General features: G+C 34.0%; 1 protein-coding gene and 1 non-coding gene across 2 annotated transcripts in view; both read left to right on the top strand.

The window, feature by feature from the left end:
* The window catches only part of LOC138695098 (very long chain fatty acid elongase AAEL008004-like), a 473,051-nt gene that overhangs the window by 95,720 nt on the left and 353,395 nt on the right, over positions 1–23,936 (top strand). The gene's annotated exons all lie outside the window — the stretch shown is intronic.
* TRNAS-GCU (transfer RNA serine (anticodon GCU)) lies at positions 4,112–4,185 on the top strand. The gene has a single exon. It is a non-coding gene; the product is annotated as a tRNA-Ser (tRNA).

The following is a 23,936-nucleotide window of genomic DNA, read 5'->3' as shown; positions in this document are numbered from 1 at the left end:
CCTTATAAACGAAAATGAATTCGTTATTAGAGAGTCAAGGTCGAGATACAGCGGAACTCGGCGTGGTGTCATGTGTAAACTTGACTCGATACGGCTACTGTCTTTTTTCTCAATGATGTTACTATGGCAACGTGGCTGGAATGTTGCCAATGTTGCAGACAGTTAATTATAAGGACGTTGTACTGTAAATTGTCTACTTTTACGTTACCTGGCCGTTCGCAACCCGTGGATCACGACACGCAGTAAACACGCTTTCTCTCTCGAGATTTTGAATTGAAGGTATCGAAGTTAGATGCCGGCCACATGCTACGGTTGTGGATTAAGTTTTTCGAGTAATTGTTTTTCCTCTTTCATTCCATTGTGTACAGTGTGTGTCCCATTTGTCTCGCTCATTCAAAATAATTTTTGTGCGAGATCGTGCTTATTTTCTTGTTTTCCGCACAGAACCAATACGCGGCAAGTGCGAAATACCACATTCAGTATTCCCAACGTAACACACGTAACAATTTCCCTCTTCTTACCGCTTAAGCGCGACATTCATTTTACTGCTTTAGGCTTTTAACATATTATTTTTAGAGACGTTTAACATAGTAATAATTATAAATTGGAAACTTACCACTGCAATTTCACCTAAATTGCAATGTTAATTATTGTTTTTAAATATTTGCAAAAATTAAGTAAAGTCTACTACTCCACGAAACTTATTACATTCCTGATACAAGTAACATTAAGGAAGCCGTGAAAAAATCAACAAGATTCCAGATGCCGATGTTATTACTGCAATATGTTATATAAATAATATTGTTAAAATATTAAAATGAAAAATAAATCATTACATAACCTTACAGTTTGTTTTAAGTTCGCATTTATGGACTGGGGGGAAAAAAAAGACAGACGTATATCACGGCCTGCTGGAGTATAGTAAACACAGAAAACATTTTATAGCAACAATGTTGAAGAAATATATTTTGGTGTTCCGAAGTTGCCGTCATTAAACAGAAACCAACATGGAGATTTCATTGCAACTAATTAGAAATTCGTCTTTCAGGTATGTAATAAACGATCTTCGCACAAAATAATGTACGATACACGAGCGGTATGTTTGTTTTCATGTTCTCGGAAATTAAAAAAAGCTCAACTACGTTTCGCTTTTTCAATCTTTTCCTCGACCATGAAAACGTCAAAATACCGCTCTTGTAACGCATATTACTATTTTCTTAGGCGCCAAATGAAAAATTGTTTCAAACAAAAGCTGTTGAAGTAAAATGGGGAATTAATAATATTAGTAGTCCACACCTGTTAGCGCGTCTGGCCGCGAAACCAGGTGGCCCGGGTTCGAATCCCGGTCGGGGCAAGATATCTGGTTGAAGTTTTTTTCCGGGGTTTTCCATACGAGCAAATGCTGGGTAACTTTCGGTGCTGGACTCATTTCACCAGCATTATCACTTTCATTTCATTCAGACGCTAAATAACCTAGATGTTGATACAGCGTCGTAAAATAACTCAATAAAAAATAATATTAGTATATCTTTTCTTGTAATCACGTTCAATAATGAGATGACTTAATTTATTTAAATGACACCATGGACTTCGTATTCAGTGAATCATTTAACCTCTTCAAGGCCTGTTGAAAAATATATCACCTTTCTAATAAAAAAACAACGATTGGTATAGTTCATTTAAAAACCATGAGGAAGCCTTCGTGTTGTGATATACATTTTTTGAACTCATCAGTATTTTCATTGTCGAGCGTTGTTGCCACGTTTCCGCTGTAAAGATAGCTTCTAATTACAAGTATTAATAGCAATATATACAGATATTTCAACTCACGTCAATAAATTCGAGATACGGCATTGATTGTTTCTTACTCTACGTCGAGTTGATATCGGCACGTCAATTAAAAATGCTTTACGCATCATTGGTAGTCATATGATTCTGATTCCCACACGCTATCAACACAGTCTAATATATACAGTCACGAAGCTTGGGATGATTTTTTGCAATTTTCGCTGTAGTTGCTAGCCGCTTGGAGCGCTGTGTGTACTAGGAACAATAGACTGTCACTGGCATCGTGATCTAATACAGGCCGTAAGGCAGACCATGTGACTCGTTTAACCCGATCACGAAGGGCAGCGTTTCAATCATATAAATTAGTTGGAATGCATAAACAGTAACATATATTTCTCTAAAATGTAGTGTAATTCTATTAATAAAATTTAAAACAATGATTATGAGACACTTCAGACATAATTCACTTGCGAGTTAAGGTGTAATATTATTTATGGTGTGAAAATTACGTTGTTCGTATGTGTAATACCTGCCTTTATTTCGATTAAATATTGCTAAATTCTTGTACATTCATTTATGCATGATTGAATAATTTTCAGTTGCACCGCACGGATATTTAGACATGTTGAAATTATAGGTTACTAGTGGCTTGTGCAACAAATGCTGCTGCAAATTAAGTTCGTTAGACGTTCAAATAAAAATTTTTCAGATTTATTTTCAATGACGAATACTTGTCTTTTTGATAGTTATTTGCTTCCATAATAATGAAACATACTCCCTCTGAATGGATTTTTTTTAGGCCAAATGCTTTTTCTTGAACCTATCCAACTTCAATTTTGAGTTTCAACGCGAAAACGCAAGTATCAATGTCAGGACGATAGCAGTAGCTATTTCAGGTCATTGTGGATTGTAGGCAAAAGTTAAAAAAAGTCAGGTTTGCTAAGCTTTCGAACAATAGCATTTTCGCATAGTTGCGGCATGTAGAACTTGAAATGTAGAGCGTAAAATCATTTTATCCTACTAAGAGATCTTGCTGAAATGATCTGGAGACTACAAAATTTTCTAGGCCTCTTATTGTATCAGTAAGTAATACCTTTTCATCTTTTCTTAGGAACTGTAATTTTTGCGCTCTCTCGAGCCAATACTGAAGGCAATGACACATATCAATATCTACACTACACCGCCATTACTTACTTACTGGCTTTTAAGGAACCCTGAGGTTCATTGCCGCCCTCACATAAGCCCGCCATTGGTCCCTATCCTGAGCTACACCGCCATTAAGTATATGAAAAAGACCCAACCCCACTGATTTAATAAGTATAAAAATATTTGATTTTTAATAACAATATTATTATCTTAAGTTTTGTAGTTATATATAGCAGTCACTCAGTAAATTATAGAAATGAAGATCTAAATTAAGATATTCTCTACATTTACTTACATAACCTCAAAACGTTTCACTTTCATGTCATCAATATAGCATCAATATTATGTACAATTAATGAAAAATAGACGCATCATGATATTAACTATAATAATATTTAATTTCTAATGGTAATAATGTCATCAAACCACCTCAAGTTTCGTAGATTTAAATATCCAATACACAGCTGTATTCAAAAAATTATACACTGCAGAATCAGTTTTTAATAACAAATTGAATTGAGCTCTAAATATGTCGGCAATCCTGCAGGTCATGGCCTTCGTGTAATAGCCTATTGTTTTTGTAGTGTGTGTTTTGTTCTGAAATTCAATCAAGTCGGCCGTGATTCTATAATATTAGTTCTCAAAACTGACAAGAGATGGATTTTTGAAAATAGGAAAATTATGTAGGAAAATTGACATTTCACTGAAAACTACTACTTTTCCGAAAAACTTTGGATACCAGGCATGAAAATGAGGGGTCACTCATTAAAATCCGTTCAGCCGTTTTCCCGTAATTTCCATTACCAGTTCAAATTATATATATATATATATATATATATATATATATATATATATATATATATATAGATGTTTACTGTCCCAGTTGCCCCTTTCTGTCTAATTTTAGTGGTCTCCAATACCTTGCCATTCATATGGAAATAGTATAGGTTATGTGTACTATATCTTATATTCCTAAATTATTCAAACCTGCTTTACAGGGAGCTATCACCTGAAAGCGAGATTTGCATAATACATTCGTTACTGGAGATACGTTAACAGAAAGCCACAATTTAAGTCACACAGCATTGTGTGCACTCACAGTTGAGTTCTGCCGTCTTGTCAGCTCATTTGAGTTGTGTGGATACAAAGGAAAAATTGTGACGGTGTCGTGTATGGTTCCTGGGGTAGCTCAGTCGGTAGAGCGTTCGCGCGCTAAGCGAAGGGTCCCGGGATCGATACCCGGCCCCGGAACAATTTTTCCTTGAAATTATTCAAACCTGCTTTACGGGAGCTATTACCTGAAAGCCAGATTTGCATAATAATAATAATAATAATAATAATAATAATAATAATAATAATAATTACTTACTTACTTACTTACAAACTTACAAATGGCTTTTAAGGAACCCGAAGGTTCATTGCCGCCCTCACATAAGCCCGCCAGCGGTCCCTATCCTGTGCAAGATTAATCCAGTCTCTATCATCATACCCCACCTCCCTCAAATCCATTTTAATATTATCCTCCCATCTACGTCTCGGCCTCCGTAAAGGTCTTTTTCCCTCCGGTCTCCCAACTAACACTCTATATGCATTTCTGGATTCGCCCATACGTGCTACATGCCCTGCCCATCTCAAACGTCTGGATTTAATGTTCCTAATTATATCAGGTGAAGAATACAATGCATGCAGTTCTGTGTTGTGTAACTTTCTCCATTCTCCTGTAACTTCATCCCGCTTAGCCCCAAATATTTTCCTTAGCACCTTATTCTCAAACACCCTGAACCTATGTTCCTCTCTCAGAGTGAGAGTCCAAGTTTCACAACCATACAGAAGAACCAGTAATATAACTGTTTTATAAATTCTAACTTTCAGATTTTTGGACAGCAGACTGGATGATAAGAGCTTCTCAACCGAATAATAACACGCATTTCCCATATTTATTCTGCGTTTAATTTCCTCCCGAGTGTCATTTATATTTGTTACTGTTGCTCCAAGATATTTGAATTTTTCCACCTCTTCGAAGGATAAATCTCCAATTTTTATATTTCCATTTCGTACAATATTCTGGTCACGAGACATAATCATATACTTTGTCTTTTCGGGATTTACTTCCAAACCGATCGCTCTACTTGCTTCAAGTAAAATTTCCGTGTTTTCCCTAATCGTTTGTGTATTTTCTCCTAACATATTCACGTCATCCGCATAGACAAGAAGTTGATGTAACCCGTTCAATTCCAAACCCTGCCTGTTATCCTGAACTTTCCTAATGGCATATTCTAGAGCGAAGTTAAAAAGTAAAGGTGATAGTGCATCTCCTTGCTTTAGCCCGCAGTGAATTGGAAAAGCATCAGATAGAAACTGACCTATACGGACTCTGCTGTACGTTTCACTGAGACACATTTTAATTAATCGAACTATTTTAATAATAATAATAATAATAATAATAATAATAATGATAATAATAATAATAATAATAATAATAAGAGATAAAACAGCGTAATTGATTCAGTACAAAGCAGGCCTACTTACTTGCAACTACGAGGAAATGCTTAATTTTTCTGTATTGCAACTACGAGTATAAAATCAAGTAAAAAATGAAATTAAGAAGAAAAGATGTTACAAAATTGTGGGCCTTCGCAGTACGCGGCCCACAGTTTGGAAACCCCTGCCCTAAGACAGGCGCTTAAAGAGGAAGTTCAGGTCACTGGACACATTCCACGTTTCAATATTTCACGGCGACATCAGCCTTCGACACTAAACGTAGCCTGAATTAGTTATCAACATATTCGACAGTGACGTCAAAGGAGCGACCCAAAGGACAGATAAACCTTCCTTTATGGTCCAAAAGCTGGCCTCGTTTCACCCACGCATACCTTCAAAATGAAAGGAATTGACTCGACCCCCGCTTATGAATCACGGCACCAAACTACTGACCAGATACGAGTAACGTTAGGCTAGTGCCATTTTCAATTAACGCCACTCTTGCTCGCAGAAAACTACATAATGATACACTATAACTACAGATTGATTCAGGGATTTTGGACCCTGCAAAAAGTAAGTAGACTGGGTTACACAGGTCAGGCCGCGCAGTCTTAACACCTAACACTTCCTTCTTATGTTGCGGTACACTCCGTCTTGAAACACAATATTCTTCCACAGGTCCCGTTACTTACTGGCTTTTAAGGAACCCGGAGGTTCATTGCCGTCCTCACATAAGCCCGCCATTGGTCCCTATCCTGAGCAAGATTAATCCAGTCTCTACCATCATATCCCACCTCCCTCAAATCCATTTTAATATTATCTTCCCATCTACGTCTCGGCCTCCCCAAAGGTTTTTTTCCCTCCGGCCTCCCAACTAACACTCTATATGCATTTCTGGATTCGCCTATACGTGCTACGTGCCCTGTCCATCTCAAACGTCTGGATTTAATGTTCCTAATAAAATTATGTCAGATGAAGAATACAGTGCGTGCATTCTATTTATAATCTTGGTTTTAATTATATTCATCTGGCTAAATCTGCAGTGCTTGGGAAAATTGGCACAAGTCAGTTTCCACAAACAATTTCTGTTAATTTATTGACAACTTACGGAACATCTGCTCGCTTGGGAAAAGAGACATACGTATTTCTTCCATTACAATAATTCATACAGAAGAAACTCAAATCGACATAAACCAGTGTGAAGACAGTTTTTTTCCTCCTCCTGTAACATTAACATTTTTGATTTCTGCCACTTTTTCTGAGCACTACAGAAATAGCCTTTCAAAATCTTCACAACACAAACCACTGTTAAAACTTGGTGTGGTGCCTCCACGTGTTATGTATGATTCCGGGCATCCCCTTTTGTTCGGACGAGAGTAATTCTAACACAGGACAAAATCGAGTTTAGTTGTTCAAAGAAAAAACAAATTCCCACTGAACTTAGCGCGAAAAAAAAAAAAAACTAGATTTGCCACTGCCCACCGTTCAATAATTTTTCTCCACCGACAGAGAGAGAAAAAAACTAGATTTAGTGGGAAATCCACCGTGTTGGCAACACTGGTCTCTAACTCTCTGGTATTTTCAGCCACGGTATAACTAAAAATCATGTGGTGACAAATGTCATTTGTTTAGTGGCATAAGGGTTATAACTCATAACAACTTATCTTATCTCTGGTCAGTTGTAGGAAGAGCGGTACTCCATTCATCAATACCTTCCCGCACCGCACCTAATTAAAATACAATGGCAGAGACTTTCTGGTCGGCTCCCCACAGTATTTTACAAGTTGTCCTCTTCACTGTAGAAGTCTCAGAAATTGAGGACGTCAGAACGTTATCGGAAAGCCTGATATCTTAACAGTTAAGTTAATGCGCATTGCGTACGGAATTAAATTCCTTGTTTTTATCTACATCAAGGGAATCTGTTATCTGCAACAACACCTCTTTAACGTGGACACGACCCTTATCTATAGAATGAGTCAACGAACATACGAGAAGTAACTATGAACCAAAAAACAAGCAAAAGGATGCTAATGTAATAATTTACCAGAAATAATCTCTGTTTAGACAACACAGGTAGATGACGTGCCCAAAAACTGCATTTTCGGTAATCAAGGAAGATGACGTGTTTTTCCGCGGAAGTCGTGATATGTGTAGATATTTTATGCTCGACCATGCCGAAATGTAGTAATTATACACCTGGTAGTAGCCTTTTAATGCACCTCATTAAAGTACACCTATTCATTATAGTTCAGTTGTTCAGCCAATGAGAAATCACCATTGTACCATTATAAAACCGCAAGTATCGATTATTCTCGGATATGCAATCGAAAGACAAGTAGCGAAACGTCACGGAGGCTGGAAATCCAATACTGTCGCAGAAGGTTATGTTTTGTTACTATAATAATTAACGTTAATTGTAAATAATATTCAAATAAATTCAATCTGTCATCTCGTTTTTCAATTCTAAATCAATTTCCAGGTTATATCAAGATCAATGTTCATGTTATTCTCTACATAGATTATATCAAGGTCAATGACATTCGTTCCTCGGAAGAAATCAATACTTTCGCGTCTGCGCACATCTCACAATTTAGAAGGTGAGTTCCGCTCCTCACTTAGATAACCATAACATGAATACTTATGAATAATTTCAAGTTAGAAATATGGTCGAGCATAAAAAGTCGTATGAAACTTGCCTATAATGGTAATTAAGACGCTCATATGGAAATTATGAAACTCGCTTGCGCTCGTTTCATAAACAAACATACTCGCATCTTAATTAATACCATTATAGGCTCGTTGCATAATGTTCTATTACAGGATGACAAAATTTTGTCGGTATACTTTATATAAAGAGGAAGTAAAACAATATCCAAGAAGAAACTAACACTCTATATGCATTTCTGGATTCACCCATACGTGCTACATGCCCTACCCATCTCAAACGTCTGGATTTAATGTTCCTAATTATGTCAGGTGAAGAATACAATGCGTGCAGCTCTGTGTTGTGTAACTTCTTCCATTCTCCTGTAACTTCATCCCTCTTAGCCCCAAATATTTTCCTAAACACACTATTCTCAAACGCCCTTAGTATCTGTTCCTCTCTCAAAGTGAGAATCCAAGTTTCACAACCATAAAGAACAACCGGGAATATAACTGTTTTATAAATTCTGACTTTCAGATTTTTTGACAGCAGACTGGACGATAAAAGCTTCTCAACCGAATAATAACAGGCATTTCCCATATTTATTCTGCGTTTAATTTCCTCCCGAGTGTCATTTATATTTGTTACTGTTGCTCCAAGACATTTGAATTTCTCCACCTCTTCGAAGGATAAATCTCAAATTTTTATATTTCCATTTCGTACAATATTCTCTTTTCGTGATTTACTTCCAAACCTATCTTATTACTTGCTTCAAGTAAAATTTCTGTGTTTTCCCTAATCGTTTGTGGATTTTCACATATTCACGTCATCCGCAAAGACAAGCAGCTGATGTAACCCGTTGAATTCCAAACCCTCTCTGTTATCCTGGATTTTCCTAATGGCATATTCTAGAGCGAAGTTAAAAAGTAAAGGTGATAGTGCATCTCCTTGCTTTAGCCCGCAGTGAATTGGAAAAGTATCTAATAGAAACTGACCTATACGAACTGTGCTGTAAATTTCGCTGAGACACATTTTAATTAATCGAACTAGTTTCTTGGGAATACCAAATTCAATAAGAATATCTTATAAAACTTCTCTCTTAACCGAGTCATATGACTTTTTGAAATCTATGAATAAACGATTACTGTACCCTTATATTCTCATTTTTTCTCCATTATCTGTCGAATACAAAAAATGTGGTCAATAGTTGATCTATTACTCCTAAAACCACACTGATGATTCCGAATAATTTCATCTACGTATGGAGTTAAACTTCTCAAGAGAATATTGGAAAAAAGTTTGTACGACGTCAACAAAAGTGATATTGAAGATGTGAGTACTTGGAGAAAACATATTCTACACTGTCATAAAATAATGAACACACTGTATATTTCAAAAAAATTTACTCTGTATCTTTCAGCTTTCAGATCTCTGTGCTGAAATTAGAATAAAAAAAAAAAGGCGTGGAATTTGAAAGCAACGAAATTCGTGTGATTACATTCTATCATGTCATTCGGATTGGAAAATGTCAGCTTGTGATTACTGCGGGGAGTAGAATGACATTCACGCATACCCACTCCATCCCCAAAACTAAATTAAATGCTGCGATTTGGTTAGGGCAATTTCCTGCAGCATGCCGTAGATAAGTATGAAATAATAGCAGAAATGTTTCTCTAAGCAGACAGACAATATCCGTTTTACATGTGCGATGTTTACTTGTCTTCTCTCTCGGCCGGCTGCTGTTTTACGGCTGTCGCCATGGCGACGCTCTTATTTTGCATTAAAATATTATTTATATTTGTGTTTATGAGTAGGCTTAAGAAACTTGATCACTGCCCATTAGTTCTCATCTGTATTGGTTCCTCCAAGTCTAGAAAACAGAAATCATCATTGGTGTAAATGCGGTAAATTAATTCGGCGACTGGCAAATGAGAATACACTGCTGCGTCGATTTAGTAGAATGCGTTAGAGGCTAAAGAAATAATCAAAACGGTATAATGCGATTTGTTGTTGCTACGAGAATTCAAGCCTCCACAGACCGGTAAGAAATCATGCCACAAACACGTTCACGTCTGAGTATTTCTGGCAAAATATTGTGTGTATTGAAAACAGCGCAAATATTAAGGATATTGGTGGAGAGTTTAAGGTAATATTTATTTAAATTTTTATTTACTTATATACAGGGTTAGTTAAAAGTCCCGCACCACCTAAATAAGTTTTGAAGCATACGGTTCAGTGACATGAAACTTGGTATGTGGGGATAACCATATACTAAGAACTCAATAATGGTATTACCGAGTTTTTTCTACTTCCTGTTTAACCGGAAGTAACTCCAACTCTCTTATTTTAAATGGAACACCCAATATATATTTTTATTTTTGAATAAAGCTCATTAAGAGCTTTTCAAAAATTACCCACACTTGATACTTCTGTACAAATTTATTGTTGCTAAGTCAAGAAAACAGAAAAGTATATCGAATATTAAAATAATGTATGTATGTATTTATTCACACTGCAATGGGTATGTACCCGGTGGCAGTGGTAACTAATTACACTCAATAATGACAATAATAAACTTATTAATTAAAATAATACCAATAATTAATACAAATAATTAATACTAACAATAATTTATAATAATAATAATAATAATAATAATAATAATAATAATAATAATAATAATAGGGAATATCCTAAATTAAATGAAGCACGATCACTTAAAATAACATTTAAAATAAATCTAATTTGTATCTTAAATCTAAGTTCGAACTAAAACCCACGAGTATGATAAATGCACCACCTAAATAACTTTTGAAGCATACGGTTCAGTGATATGAAACTTGGTATGTGAGGATAACCATATACTAAGAACTCAATAATTGTATTACGGAGTTCTTTCTGCTTCCGGTTTAACCGGAAGTAACTCCAACTCTCATATTTTAAATGGAACACCCAATATATATTTTTATTTTTGAATAGTGCTCATTAAGAGCTTTTCAAAAAGTACCCACACTTGATACTTCTCTACAAATTCAGTGTTGCTAAATAAAAGTGGAAGTGGTGCAAGATATTCCTAAAGCCTGGTTAAATCATTCCTTAAATGGTTTCTATGATCGAGTGACACATTGTAAAGCAGCTGAGGGCTACCAATTTGAACACATAATTTAGAAAGTGAGCTAGCTTTGTTTTGTTTTTGTTAAGGAAGGAGTATTTTATTATTTTAATATTCGATACACTTTTCTGTTTTCTTGACTTAGCAACAGTGAATTTGTACAGAAGTATCGAGTGTGGGTACTTTTTGAAAAGCTCTTAATGAACTTTATTCAAAAATAAAAAAAAAACTATACTGGGTGTTGCATTTAAAATAAGAGAGTTGGGGTTACTTCCGGTTAAACAGGAAGCAAAAGCTCCATAATACCATTATTGAGTTCTTAGTATATGGTTATCCCCACGTACCAAGTTTCATGTCACTGAACCACATGCTTCAAATGTTATTTAGGTGGTGAGGGACTTTTAACTAACCCTGTATATGGGGTATGTATATTTACTTTATATATATATATATATATATTTATTTATTATTGTATTTTATAGATGTATTGTAGGAAATAAAAATTAATTTCTATTGACGTATTAGTTTCACTTTTTTTTTATAATGAATTAACAACTCTTAAATATCCATTCTCGTTTGGTCGATTCTTTTACTGTCCATAATATTCATTGACTTTCATGCTATACCTAAACATCATGCTTGCCGATTGTAGGGGACTTGCTGAGCTTGTGATATCTAAGTAGATGAACATTGGGTATACAATGGGTGTAAACAGACTAAATGCAAGGATCCATCCCTGATACAGCCCTCGTGAAATGATTCATTCAGTTAATCACGTTGTATTGTATTGTATTGTATTTATTAACATTCCATGGTATTCATACATTGCTTCACAGCTAGAATATGGAACAAGCCAAAAAACTTAATACTATTATAAAGTCTTAATTTATAGTCACAATCTAGATGAAATATATACAGACGAGATTTACAATATAGTCTACTAGTACAACACAAGGTTTTAGTATCAATTTCATTAAGTGTTGTTGAATGTCATGAATTCATCTACAGAATAGAAGGCGTGAGAAATTAGGTACTTCTTTAATTTGGCTCTAAATAGTCTTATGTTTTGAGTTTAATTTTTTGTATCGATAGTGAGGCTATTAAAAATTTTTACTGCCATATAACGCACTCCTTTCTGATAGCACGATAGACTTGCCGATGGAGTATGAAAGTCATTTTTTGACGTGTATTTATGCTATCAACTCTTGAATTAGTTACAAAGTTTTCACGATTACATACGAGGAAGATTATTAATGAAAAGATATACTGACAAGTCATGGGCATTATTTGTAGTTTTTTGAAAATAGTCCTACACGACTCCCTAGATTTGGCACCTACTATTATTCTAATTACTCTTTCTTGTAAAAGGAATATACTGTTACTATCTGTGGAATTTCCCCGGAATATTATTCCAAAACTCATTACCGAGTGGAAGTATGCAAAGTATATTGGTTTTAAGGTATTGATATTTACTATCTTTTGCATAGATCTAATAGCAAAACATGCTGAATTTAGTTTGGGGGTAATTTCTTTAATATGATTTTTCCAATTTAACACATTATCGATTTCTAAGCCAAGAAATTTGGTTGTTGTTGTTTCTAATAGGGATCTATTGTTAAAATTATTGCGCTAGAAATTTGCGAGGTTGAATTTGGACAGGATTTAAATTGAATTATGTTAGTTTTGTTACAATTAATACTAATTTATTGACTGAGAACCAGTCACATATTTTGAAGACAATTTCCTCTGTTTTTAATATTTTGGGGTTATTTTACGACGCTGTATCAACATCTAGGTTATTTAGCGTCTGAATGATATGAAGGTGATAATGCCGGTGAAATGAGTCCGGGGTCCAGTACCGAAAGTTACCCACCATTTACTCGTATTGGGTTGAGGGAGGAAAAAACCTCAACCAGTTAACTTGCCCGGACCGGGATTCGAACCCGGGCCACCTGGTATCGCGGCCAGACGCGCTAACCGTTACTCCACAGGTGTGGACAATTTCTTCTGTTGAAGATTGGAATTTGTTGGAGTTATTGGCTGTAATTACTATACTTGTGTCATCTGCAAATAATATGGGATGACCAACATCTTTTATTAGGGGGTCAAGATCATTTATAAACACTAGAAAAAATAGGGGACCTAATATTTATCCTTGAGGAATTCCATTATTAATAGTTCCCCATGCCTAGGGAGATTTCATAGTTGTATTGATTTCGACTTTATATTTCCTATCTATGAGATATGAGTAAAACCATTGGTTAGCACCAATATCACTACTGTCAACACCAATACGAGTGTCAATAACATTAACACCACTGTTCTTTTCACCTGCATCATTGTTACCAACATGTCATGAACTCAAATATCACCGTTACATAGTCGGATCAGCTTACTTAATACCCTAATCTAACCATTTTCCCCCATTACTGCATATGCTAGTGGATTAGGGTGATTTTCTAGTTAGCAGGTTGAATTTTACTTTGCCAACTTCGTTTCAAACTTCGGTACCGAGAAATACTACAAGTGGTAGTGATTTTCTAATTGTTATGTTGGCAGCGGTGACACAGCAGTTGTCGGTAGTGCAAATCCTGAAAATTCAAATTTATTGTTGTAGATTTCTGAGCCGATTACTGAAAGCTACTGAAATTTCAGCATACTATAATAATTAATGTCAGTATTAATACTAATACATAATAGTTATTTTATGTGTTACGTTGTGGTTACAATATCGTCAGGCAGGTATAAATAAATATAACATACAGTGTGATACATGCACTTGGGTAATCCACAGAAATGTCATTTCACATTTTAATTAATTTCTTTCTTGTTTAGATTTTTATTACAATCACTAGCCGTACCCGTGCGCTCCGCTGCACCTGTTAGAAATAAATATAAAGTAATTACATAATTAAAATAGGACATTTGATCCAGGGAACATTCGTGTTTGATAGAAGGATAAATCGTTTAATATGTTACTTAATTTAAATTGTATTTAAATAATTAAAATGCGGTCATTTTGGTCCAGAGGGCAATCATTTGGTGCAATGACAATTCCTTTAATACGTTTCTTAATTGTTATTACATACAACCATAGTTTAATGAAGATTGACTATCATTTAGTTTTAATGTGTATACTTTATATTATTTGTTATATGTTTCAGAAGTTACTGTAATAACATTGTAGAATTATGTCCATCTAGAGAAACTACACTTTCCAATGGTGAAATAATGATTAAACAATTACTTAGCTTCCGATATTACTTCATAGAAACACAGAAACATTCTTTTAGGCTATGTTGAATAGCTTTCGATTGTTGTTGTCCAAGGCCTTGTCCAAGGCCCCTTATAGACGAAGTCATTTGTTTTTATTTCAGAACAGCGCCTTAGATGGCGTTGTTATTGTAATTTTAAAACTCATTTATCTCATTAAATATCAGTCCTATCAAAATTTTGTATAGAATAAAACTTATCGGAAATTATTTTTAAAGAAACTTTTGTTATGTAACATTTTTCATGAAAATTAATAATAAGGAAGATATTTCGATTTATTTAATTCAAGCTCCCTTATAACCCCCACTTTTAAATAAAGTATTTTGAATGCTATATAGCCTAAAATCTAAGTTACAACGAACTTAATTTATATTCCAATTTTAATTAAAATCGGTTCAGCCATTATCGCGTGAAAAGGTAACAAACATCCAGACAGACAGACAAAATTTTCAAAAAAGCGATTTTCGGTTTCAGAATGATTAATTATACATGTAAACACCAATTATTTTTGGAAAATCGAAAACTATCAGAAAAATTTCGGGTACAGATTTATTATTAGTATAGATGTGTATAATGAACTGGAGAAAGAAAATGATAAAGAAAGAATTATGCTCACGGAGACAGCAATAAAACTAGAATAGGAAAATTATTAGTTCATTTAATGTTCTGCCTAAAGACAGGCATTTCACTGCAAACCCAGCATTCTCCAGTCTTCCCTATTTTCTGACTTTCTCTTTGTCCCCTCATATGATCCACACATCTTATTGTCATCTATCGTCTGAAATCTTCTGCCCCGAACTCTTTTCAACCAGTGACCCAGCCAATTCCTTTTCCTCTTTCAGATGAGTTTCAGCATCATTCTTTCTTCATCCACTATTTCCAATACAGCTTCGTTAGCAAAATTACTAGGAGTAAGCACAATCTAGTATATACAGTCACGAAGCTCTATACGTAGTAAAGATGCATCCATAGAAAGTTGCTAACCACTAGGATCGCTACTATCGCCTCATTACAGACAATGAGAAATAGTACCTCACAACTCAACCTTCGTGACTGTATATACTTACTATATTGTGGCAAATTTTGTTTGTCACACTTTTTTAGCTTTTATGATCTATGTTCTATTAAGATAGCTTGCGACCTACTTCCGTTTAGCTAGAGAGCAATTGTTTCCGCAAGATTTATATAGTTGTTTTCGTCCATAATGATATTGAATTGAAGTCATCAAATCATATACAACTGGGCACCAAGTAATACATGTGGGAAATAACCAGGTAACATAGATGCAACCGAATTAAAGTACAAGAATAATGAAGAAATAGATGTACTTGAAAAATGTATGTAATTTTTGCCATGAAACGAAACTATAGAGTAAGTATTCTTAAGCATACATTTCAAAGTGGCATTCGAAGTTCGTACTAATTATTTCACGTGATCAAACAAAATACATTCTTAGATTAGGTCTCGTCAATCGTAAACTGTTTAGTCAAAGCAATGAATTTTATGGTGCCAGACAAAATACATTTTAATATTAGATCATACTAATCTACTAATTACCAACAAAATGTGCGAGAGGTCCAGGAGGAAAATATAAGCCTACTCTTTCATTGAACTGTTTAGAAAACACCTTCCAACATAAAGATGAGATGTGGTAAATAAGTAAATAAGCAAGACATCGTTATTGTTATTATTATTATTATTATTATTATTATTATTATTATTACATTGTGATTTTACCCATTTTGGTGATATCTGGTATTTGTTGGCAATACTGAAGAGATAGCCAAATTAGCCTTTTAGGAACTACTCTTACAATGCTGTATGTATGTATGTATTTACACTGCAAGTGGGCAAGCACCCGGTGGCAGTGGTATACACAATATAAACAATACACAATAAAATTACAATACATAATATAATTATACAATACACAATACAATTATATATACAATACAGTGAGAATACACAATACAATTTAACACAATAATTACAATTAATAATAATACATAAACTAACCTAATTAATTAACTTTATTTCAATCGGTAAATATGTATGGAATTATAGGATGGGGTAGCTCATTTAAATCCAATTTTAATCCACTTTATTTATTGCAGAAGAAAATAATTGAAATATGTCTTCATAAACCTATTGATTTTCCATCTCAAAATTTGTTTTTAGACTTTAATGTACTTAACGTAAGACAAATTTATTATATTGTATTAATAAAATTCATACATAAAAATCGAAATAATTTTGAAATGTATTCTCATAGTTATGAAACAAAAGGTATGAATTCTTTAAGATTGTTTGAACCAAAATGCAACACTGTTACAGTATTTAATCATAGTAGTAATTTAGGCCCAAGAATATATAACAAATTTATATTTAAATATCCTAATCTTGTCAATTCTAATAGTTCTAGTATTAAATTTGAAAAGTTATGTATGTATTTTATAAAAATTGAAAAATTGTAAATTTAAATTTATATGCTATAATTGCATAGTAGGCATAAGACAAATTGTATTGTATAATTATTAATTTCAGTTCAGGAATCCGCCCCTGAGCACGAGTTCTACTCTTTCAGGGGCGAGCTAAAGTTTTTTTTTGTATATATTATATGTTATTTATAATTATTAGCAAAATAATAAATAAATAAAATAAATAAATAATAAGTGAACCTAATTTTACAATACAACCTACATATGTATAGGCCCTACATAAGTTTCACATTGGTACTGATAATAATCTTTCACTTTACTCTCATCTCACTCACTGCACTGGCACTGTGACACATTTCACTGACACTTCAGAACACATTTCACTGACACTATAGAACACATTTCACTGACACTATAGAACACATTTCACTGACACTATAGAACACATTTCACTGACACTATAGAACACATTTCATTGACGCTATAAATTATCACTGATCGGAACTGTTCCTGCACTGTAAAACCATAACTTCACTGACTCACCTCGCTTCACTGATACATCAGTTTTTGGCGTGTGTCCTAGATATATAGTGCACAGTCTGTGAGCATGTTTCTAATGCAGCTGAGAATGGTAACACTTCATATACACGTCACATCAGTCATTTCCCAAACACAGTTGTCAGACTGACTGCGGCAAATATAAAACACTCGCAATTAACGTTCCCATTACTTATTTCACACGCCAAAAACGGTGACGCGGACTACCACCACCAACAGAATTTGAGCATTACATCAATCTTCAACACTCAACGGTCACCAGAACCAATAAGTACAGTTATCGCCACCTTCTCTGTCTGTATTTGCCACGCTCATCCTCATATTAGTTCGTTCCTCACTGCTTTTTCTCTTCATGTTCTTCATACTAGTCTTCCATTCTCATTGTCATCATCGTATTCAACGTCTCGGGCTTACAAGCGACTTTAGCTGAAGGTCTGTCTATCCGTCCTCCATATATATTTTTTTCTCTGATCGTCCCCACGTGCAGGGTGTGTTCGATACATCACCTGTCTAGAATTTCAGTTGTTTGTCTTCGCCTTGCCGGGTTAAAAGCTCTTTCCAAATGATGCTCTCTGCAAATATTGGTCCACATGCTCGACTCTACGTGCCACTCGTCGCTTTCAACAGGAGGGCTCTGCCACGCTGCGGTCAAAAGGAGAGGACGGCTTTAATATGACTGTGATAAACAGTGAATTTTCAAAAAGTAATTTTTTGCTTTAATACACTATATGGGAAATATGTATTACATAAAATTTAATGAGCACTTAAATCAGCGGTCATCAGCACAATGCACCCTCTATTTCTAGCTCTGGTTACCTGAACACAGAGTATGCTATGGACGAAGCACGTGCTTCTTCCTCAATCTCTCGACTGCAATTGAAGTAGGGGAGGAGTGGGTACAGTGAGACACAAAATATTGAGGCATATGTATGCAAGTGATAATTCAAGTATTTTTAAAAATAAGTGCAATAGAAATATACATAAACAGAAATATTAATAGATAAAAGACATAATATATAATACGTGTTTGCCAAAAAAATGCAAATGTCTCAGTGTTCCCTTTAAGCATAGTTCGTTTAAAAATGGCGCCGTCACTTCAAAATCAAAACAAGAAAGACGAAACTTTGCCTAACATAACCTCAAATACCATAGTATTAGGCAATAAAACATTCACATTTCTATCTCATTCGTATATCCAATATAACCTTCATTAAACACAGGCCAAAATTTTACTTCTAGAGTGAAAAATGACGAATTATTTTTTCATCAATCACCTTTATAACTGGAATCAAATCGAGTATGAAAATACTGTTACTTTACTCATGCAACATACAACTACACTGTTACCAACATCTCAACATCAAAATTTACCATCTAATCAAAAATGTCTCACTGTACCCACTTCTCCCCTACAGTAGAAGCTCTTAAGTTCGACATCCTATAGTTCGACTGCTTACGTAGGAGATTTAGAGCATTTCAGAATCTACATTGTTGCAGATCTTTAAAAATGTACTTTCTTCATTCACACCTTGACTTTTTTCCATCAAATCTCGGCACTGTAAGTGACGAACATGGTGAGAGGTTCCATCAGGACATATCAACGATAGAATCCAGGTACCAGGGTCAATACTGTCCGAGCATGATGGGTGATTTCTGCTGCGATCAAACACATGCGAAAAAGCAAAGGTCTCAAGCAGTTTCAACAGAGTTTTTAGTGCTTACTAGATATTGTAAGTGTATAATAGTACATTATGCAACCAGCCTATAATGGTAGTAATTAAGACGCGAGTATGTTTATGAAACGAGCGCAAGCGAGTTTCATAATTTTCATACGAGCGTTTTAATTACCATTATAGGCAAGTTTCATACGACTTCTTATGCTCGACCATATTTCTAACATGACATTATTCATAAGTATTCATGTTATTCTTATCTGACTGGGGAGCGGAACTGACCTTATGAAATATCTGTAAATTGTGAGATCTGCGCAGACGCGAAAATATTGATTTTTTCCGAGAAACGAATGTCAATGACCTTGATATAATATAGAGAGTAAAATAAACATTAATCTTGATATAACCTTGAAATTGATTTAGACATTGAAAAACGAGATGACAAATTGAATTTATTTTAATATTATTTACAATTAACGCTAATTATTATAGTAACAGAACATAACCTTCTGCGACAGTATTGGATTTCCAGCCTCCGTGACGTTTCGCTAGTTGTCTTTCGATTGCATATCCAAGAATAATCGATACTTGCGCTTTCATATTGCTACAATGGTATTTTCTGATTGGTGGAACACCTGAACTTTAATGAATAGGTGTACTTTAATGAGGTCCATTAAAGGGCTGCTACCAGGTGTATAATTACTACATTTCGGCATGGTCGAGCATAAAATAATATAATATAACAATTTACAAAGAATATATAAACTAAGCTCAATTTATATATTTGACTTTACGGTACAGGTATATACTGAATAGTAAGATTTAGAATTAATGTTACAGTCCCATAACTCAAAAACCTGACGTGCTATGGTAAATTTGGTGACAGATCTGGAGTCTGCGCATCAATTTCAGTGTAGAACACTTGAAATTTCCTCAGTAGGAGACAAAAAGTTTTTTTTAGACCAGTGTATTTAAAGAGTTACAATACCAGGTGCAAAACTCAAATTATTAAATCTGGTAAAATCGTCTCTTATTGGTTAGGCTCGGCAAGCAAACCTATGACGTCGTGAATATAAGAACGAGTTTTGGAATCTCCTGTTCGAAATTTATTGAACACGCGATATATGTATTTTAGGTCAATATGTAGACGAATATACAAAAAAAATGCAGATAGGTATATTAAGTAAATAAATGTATAATTGGCTCTATATAGGCGATGTTGGCGAATTGAAGCTTTTAGTGAGGCTGTTTTAATTAGGCAATTATAGGATTTTCACTTGACGACTTCACTACAAATGAAACATGAATGGCGTCATTGTTTTCAATTCATGGCATTGTGAAATGTGTTCTTTGACCAACACACACTGCCATTGTAGGTCTTCCTCAGCCGGCCATGACGTTGATTGTAGCTAACAAAACAAACGCACATCGTTTTTATGCTACAGTTAGCGCGTGTTTATTTCCATTATTTTGTACATGCCGCATTATCTAGGTGTGTATGCCAGATATATACGTTTAAACCTTTACAGATAAGATTATTGTTTATGGAAGTGGCGCACACAAATAAATATTGTACAGGAAATTTATTGTCTCTTTATTTACGTAAGGCAAAAGTTGATGATCATTCTTTTCTGCTTTGAAAATTTATCATTGAAATTGTCAACTTTGACAACTGTTGAATTGTTTTATGAATATGAGAACGTATTTTGCCTTTTATCGGAGTAATTATTTTTTTTTAATAAAAGTTTGCGCAAGAAACGATAACGTAGAATGGCTTCCATTTTATTTAAATATTTTTAGTAACAGAAATAATGCATTTGAACGTTAACCGGGAACTCCTAATAACTGAACCGTAAGAAATGTTATTATTCTTATTCTTTCCGATATGAAAAAGAAGTTTAATATAGTTTTTCCCCATTTTGCTTCATTTCGAGATAAAAATAAAATTGTTTTATGTAAAACATTTCATAGACAAATTTGGGAAAGCCATTGATTTAATTCCCAATATGCTCAGTCAATTTAAGAGAGCAGTGTATTATGATAATACATTATTGAAAAAAAAATAGTTTTGCACTTTAAATGTACATAATTTTCATCTAATTTAAGATATTCTCTACATCTACTTATATAAATATAACCCCAAAATGTTTCACTTTTATATAATTATTAGTCTACACCTGTGGAGTAACGGTCAGCGCGTCTGGCCGCGAAACCAGGTGGCCCGGGTTCGAATCCCGGTCGGGGCAAGTTACCTGGTTGAGGTTTTTTCCGGGGTTTTCCCTCAACTCAATACCAGCAAATGCTGGGTAACTTTCGGTGCTGGACTCCGGAGTCATTTCACCGGCATGATCACCTTCATTTCATTCAGACGCTAAATAACCTAGATGTTGATACAGCGTCGTAAAATAACCCAATAAAATAAAGTAAATATGATTATTATACTTACTTAATGGCTTTTAAGGAACCCGGAGGTTCATTGCCGCCCTCACATAAGCCCGCCATTGTTCTCTATCCTGAGCAAGATTACTCCAGTATATAATTATTATACCATAATATGTATAATTAATGAGAAATAGACACATCATGGCATTAACTATAATAATATTTAATTTATAATTGTAATAATGTCATCAAATCACTTCAAGTTTTGTAGATTTTAATATCCAATACACAGCTGTACTCAGAAAATTACACACTGCAGAATCAGACCTGTAAATTATTTTTATCAAGTCTTGAAGTTTTTAATAACCAATTGAATTTGAAGTCTAAATATGTCGGCAATCCTGCAGGTCATGGCCTTCGTGTAATAGTCTATTGTTTATTGTAGTGTGTGTTTTGTTTTATTCTGAAATGCAATAAATTAGTTCTCAAAACTGACGAAAGATGATTTTGGAAAATAGGAAAATTAAGTAGGAAAACTATCGCTTCACTGAAAGTTACTATTTTTCTGAAAATCCTTGGATGCCAAGCTTCAAAATGACGGGCCATTCATTAAAATCCGTTCAGCCGTTTTCCCGTAATTTACATTACCAGTTCAAATTATATTTATTTATTTATTTATTATTTTGCTAATAATTGTAACATAAAATATAATATATACAGAAAAACTTTAGCTCGCCCCTGAAAGAGTAGAACTCGTGCTCAGGGGCGGATTCCTGAATTGGAATTAATAATTATACAATACAATTTGTCTTATGTCTAGTATGCAATTATAGTATATAAATTTAAATTTACAATTTTTCAATTTTTATAAAATACATACATAACTTTTTAAATGTAATACTAGAACTATTAGAATTGACAAGATTAGGATATTTAAATATAAATTTGTTATACATTCTTGGGCCTAAATTACTACTATGATTAAATATTGTAACAGTGTTGCATTTTGGTTAAAACAATCTTAAAGAATTCATACCTTTTGTTTCATAACTGTGAGAATACAATTCAGAATTATTTCGATTTTTATGTATCAATTTTATTAATACAATATAATAAATTTGTCTTACGTTAAGTACATTGAAGTCTAAAAACAAATTTTGAGATGGAAAATCAATAGGTTTATGAAGACATATTTTAATTATTTTCTTCTGTAATAAATAAAGTGGATTAAAATTGGATTTAAATGAGCTACTCCATCCTATAATTCCATACATAATTACCGATTGAAATAAAGTTATATATGTATATATGTGTGTGTGTGTGTGGATGGGATTCCGGCATAGCTCAGATGGTAAGAGCACTCAGCGCGCCAAGCTGAGTATGCTGGGTTTCATTCCCGGTGCTGGAACGAATTTTTTTCCATTTAATAACTAATAACTATAGTTTTTAATTAACTGCCTTTACAAAGTATAAAATAAAGACACAAATGAAAGACACTTTTGTCTATAACGGAACTATTGATTAGTGGTATGAGTTTCTATCCACGACAGTTTTTTGCTATCTTATACACGTGTTTGGGAAATAACACAAGCGAAGTCATACATAATGTTGCGTAATGTGGAAAGATTAATGTGTCTACTGATAAGCTTTTAGTAATACCCATTGTTCATTCCACGCCACATTTTATCAATAATATACACTACAGCCTGAATCCAGCTGTGGAATAGCTACATGTGTATATTAATTAGCAAAATTATTAAATGCCAGTTTATGTAATAGCTCTTCAAGCTGATTTGGAAGAACTTTAATTCGGGCGATAAAATTGTTCGCCAAGTTTGGAAGAAGATATTAAATTGATAACGTGTATTTATTAAAATAACAAATGACACATACCAAACAAAATTACTTGCCAATGCCCTATTGTTATGGAAAACAAAAAGCTACCAAGTTATGCATGAACCTGTTAATTCGTTGCTAGGGAAAAACAAGAGAGTTCACCGCAAGTCCAGAGCGGATTTGCGGTTTATATAATCCCCGAAGAAAATAAGCCTCAAGAAGTTAATTTTCGTGGAAGGAAAGAAACCCATCGGAGCTTGACACCAGCCATTGACTTTTCTGTTTTGACATGACCTTTCATTGGCAGTAAGAGTATGTTACACATAACATATAACATAGCATATCATAACATAACATATAACATAACATATCATAACATATAACATAACATAACATATAACATAACATAATAACATAAATATAACATAACATATAACATAACGTAACATTTAACATATAACATAACATAACATTTAACATATAACATAACATAGTATAACATATAACATAACATATAACATAACATAATAACATAATATAACATTACATAACATAACATATAACATTACATAACATATAACATAACATATCATAACATAACATAT

This window comes from Periplaneta americana, chromosome 2, assembly GCF_040183065.1.
Source record: "Periplaneta americana isolate PAMFEO1 chromosome 2, P.americana_PAMFEO1_priV1, whole genome shotgun sequence".
NCBI classification, from domain to species: Eukaryota; Metazoa; Arthropoda; class Insecta; order Blattodea; family Blattidae; genus Periplaneta; species Periplaneta americana.
Note: the sequence above shows the minus strand (reverse complement) of the source record. Positions and strands in the feature narration are given on the sequence as shown.